Source organism: Fukomys damarensis, unplaced genomic scaffold (assembly GCF_012274545.1).
Source record: "Fukomys damarensis isolate Sample0158 unplaced genomic scaffold, DMR_v1.0_HiC HiC_scaffold_32, whole genome shotgun sequence".
Classification (NCBI taxonomy): domain Eukaryota; kingdom Metazoa; phylum Chordata; class Mammalia; order Rodentia; family Bathyergidae; genus Fukomys; species Fukomys damarensis.
This window is the reverse complement of record NW_022900944.1, coordinates 16,742,969-16,746,818: the sequence shown is the minus strand read 5'-3', so window position 1 is coordinate 16,746,818 and position 3,850 is coordinate 16,742,969. Positions and strand designations below refer to the sequence as shown.

Below are 3,850 nucleotides of genomic sequence, written 5' to 3'. Positions count from 1 at the left end.
TGATGTTCTCCCCCTCAGCTCCTCTTGAGCTCCCACACTGTCCTTGCCTCTCCAGTGCCTCATTTCAAACTCCATCTTGCCCTCCCTTTCCATGGAGAGGCTTCCCCTGCTCATACAAGTCCCACCCAGTGCCCACCCTAAATCAAGTTGGTGCCCTGCCCCAGGCTGTCCTTGGGCTGCTCAGTGCTAGGACCCAAGCTCCCTGGCCAGCTTTCCTTCACTTTCTTCCTCTGCTTGATGCCGCAAGTTCCTGAGAAGATGAGGCCCCAGTGGTGGCTTTGTTCCTCAGGAACGCAAATTTGAGTGATTTGTCTCTTTTACACTCACAATTACTATACAATTGGCCTGATGCAGCAGCATTAAGAAACTTAATGTTTTTAAGTAAAAGTTAATTGATTGAAATTAGGCAGACAGCAACAGCTGCAGAATGGCAGAGAAAGAAGCACTTATTTAACAGATGAAGCCCCAGTTAGACTGAGTATGGCTGCACACATTACTCAGCTGAGAATAGGAGAGTGGTGTATGTGCTGGGTTTGTGTGTGATGTCCATGTTCTGTGAGTGGTGTGTGTGTGTGGTATATGAGTGTGCACATACAGCGTGTGCATCTGTGTGTGTGCACATGTGAATGCATACTAATGCTTGTGGTGTAAACATCCATGATACACATGGGTAGTATGTACTACGTGTTGTGTGTGCAGTGGTGTATGTGCTATGATATGTGTGGTAGTGTTGATGTCTATATGATCTGTATTATGTATTATATGCATGTGTTGTGTGTATAGTGTTTGTGCTGTGTGTGTGACATGTATGGTGTGTTATATGTGTGTGATGTACATATGTGCATGTATGGCAGGAGGAGTAGGAGTCCAGATTTCTCAGCCCTCAGAGTCTAGAGGTCATTTGGGCATGGCTGCCTATGTGTAGACATGTTCCTTCTGTCCCATTCCTCAAGAGCTTTTGAATAGAATGTTTTAAATGTCCAAACTCCAAGACATTGAATGATCTTTCCCACCAAAGCAGCAGGTCAAGGAGGAGGACCACTAGAGAGCAAGACAAATGCCCCATTATAATTACCCCCTTTGGAAGTTCAGGTTTTAGCCAAATCTGCACTGTGACCCTAATTTGGTGATCAGAAAGCAGGCATTATCAGGATTGGGTGCGTGGGGGCCCTGACTGAAGAGTTTGCTGTTTCTGCTGTGATGAGTGCAAAGGACTCCTTAGAGATGAGCAGGAAGGCACTCACGCTTCTGGGCCAAGGTGCAGGAGACAGCTGGCCCCTCCTGTGCAGAAGAAATAGACTCATTAGGGTAGGTAGATAATACTGCCCAAGACTGATTCAGCGTTTCCGCATGCATTAATACATTCCTTCCTTTTGTCCCTACATATTAAAATAAATCACAAAAGGTATTTACATAGTGAATCCCTTTTCAAATATTTTCCTTCAATCAAACCAAGGCCAGTTCCACAGACAGTGAATTAATTACATGTAGGTTCCTTATGAACTCAAGCTTTCACTGTGCTGTTTCCGGATCTTCCTTGTCTTTCCAGACAATTCCTCTGCTTTCCTTACAAATCCTATGCTTTATGCACCCTGGCTGCCTTTCTGCTCTTAACACACCAAAGCTTTTAGCCTGCCTTTGATTGGATCCTTCTGTGCAGACTTCAGAATATATGACCATGCTGATTTCAGCCCAAATTTCACTTCCTGACAGAGCCTTCCATATCACCTTAACTAAATCAGTACCCTCCCCTCAGTATTGCACCCCAATATCCTGAATGACTCCCTTCTTAGCACTGGCCACTAGCTGCTCAGAATTGTCACCTTTGTATTGATGCCCTGCCTGCTGTCACCTGGGACAGGGGTCAGCTAACTACAGCCTTTGGACCAAATCCAGTCCAATGCCTGTTTTTGAGGGTGCAAGAGGTGGAAATGCTTTTTGCATTTTAATTGTTGGAAAAAGAAAACTAATATTTTGTGACATGAGAATTGTATACTATTTGGATTTCAGGGTTCAAAAATACAGTTTTATGGGAGCACAGCCACCCTCTTTCACTTCTGTGTTATCTGTGGCTGCTTTCACACTACAGTGGCAGCATTGAACGGGTGTGGTAAGACTATAGAGACTGAAATATTTATTTTAAAAATATTAAAAATTTTTTTAAAATTTGCCTTTATAGATTTTTTTTCTTTCTGGGCTCTGGTCTAGAATGAAAGGAATAAGAAGCAGAGATCGATATGATTTGCCCAAGTCTTTGCATGGTAAGATTTTGTGGAAGGCGCTTGCTTTTGCTGAACCGATTCTTAGCTTGTCCTTCAGCAGTCAGCTCTGCAGTAGTCTCTACTCCCAGAAGTGCCCCCCAACCTTGACTCCCACCCCCACGCTGAGGTGAGCCTGTCTCCTAGGGCTCCCCTAGGATCTTGGGCTGCACATGGCGTACCACTTGATAATAACAACAGCAGCTGACATTTGTTGAGTCTTTGCTGCCAGAGCACCACAGTTTTTGTTTGCATTTCCTTTATCCTCACCCACATCCCAGAGAAGTAGCCACTATAAGATCTGACTCACAGATGAGGGAGCTGAGGCACGTGGGTCACCACGGGAGGTCACACGACTTTTAGGCAACAAAGAGAAACAGGAACATGGGTAGTCTGACCCCAATGCCCACCCTGGGTCTGCTGCCATCAGTTTGTTCCTTCCTCTGTCTGCCCACTCAGAGAGCAGATCCATGGGAGTGGTGCTATGTACAGTTCATTTCTGTATCCTGAGGCCCAATCTTGCAGGGGTCCAAAAACCATTTTGTGGAGCGAATCCATTTCTGCTGTACCAGAGAATATTTGGCCTAATTCACCATGCACATCTCTATTGTTCTTTCTCTGCCCCTCTCCCATTCATATAAGCGTTGATTCAAATATTTCTTTCCTGTGAGGGTAGACAGATCAATGCTAATAATAATCTTCACTGGACACATGGGGAAACTGAGACTCAGAGGAGTTAAGGGAGATGCCAGGAGCCACAAAGAGGCTGTGTCAGGATCAGAACTCAGGAGCAGAGCCTGCAAGTTTTACCAGACCCAGGTCTTTGATCAGTGGACAGAGAAATACTCTTACTGGCAAGGGGAGCAAGGAATGTGTTGTCCTGTGAGGCTCTTTGTTACCAAGGATTAACCCCGCCCCCGCACCCCGGGCAGTTTGGTCGTGAGGCCCTTGATGGTGATTTTGCCTGACAGGTACTACCCAGGCACACACTGCAAGATTGTAGTCAAGCGCCAGCCGGCCTGCCCATTCCTCCGTCTCCCTCCCTCTTTCCGTACTCTCGCTCCTGCCTCCAAGGGCACCGGCTTCCTGACCAGCCAGCCATGCTCTAAAGCACACACAGGGTAGGAAATGAAAACCCCGGGAAGAGCAGATGATGCGGGTGGGAGGTGGAGGTGCCTCCGCTCTGTGCGATCTGCTCAGCTCCCCAGGCTGGCGAGAAAAACTTAAAGCATTATTTACTCAACCATGTGCGAGTTAAAACCAATATCTGCCCGCCATCTGTTCAGCCGAGTGACCCCTCAGAACTTCACCCCCTGTGACATCAGCGTCATTCCTTCCCATGCCTCTGCTGCTCCCTGGCTCTGCCGCTCTCCCAGGAAGCCAGGAGGGGACAGGGAGGGGAGACGCCAGACCACAGCAGGGAGGGCTTACACTCGGCGTTTGGCACTCCAGGCTACTTTTGCCTTATGAAGCTTCTATCACACTCCTTGGGGATCGTGGGGAGCCCCATATCCTCCCACTTTCACTTCAGGCAACCCTGACCCTGCTACCAGTTAATGGCGTGACTGACCTTGGGCACTTCGCTTCTCAGC

The 3,850-nt window shown here is 47.5% G+C and overlaps 1 long non-coding RNA gene across 2 annotated transcripts; it reads right to left on the bottom strand.

Moving 5' to 3' along the window:
- Positions 1-1,066: 1,066 nt before the first annotated feature.
- Positions 1,067-3,556, bottom strand: LOC104865469. 2 transcript variants are annotated; one of them, XR_781166.1, is made up of 3 exons: positions 3,503-3,556; positions 2,569-2,922; positions 1,067-1,281 (listed from the first exon to the last, which is right to left on the bottom strand). It is a non-coding gene; the product is annotated as an uncharacterized LOC104865469 (long non-coding RNA). The 2 variants fall into 2 exon arrangements; XR_781165.1 differs by having other exon boundaries at positions 3,498-3,549.
- Between the last annotated feature and the right edge of the window lie 294 nt (positions 3,557-3,850).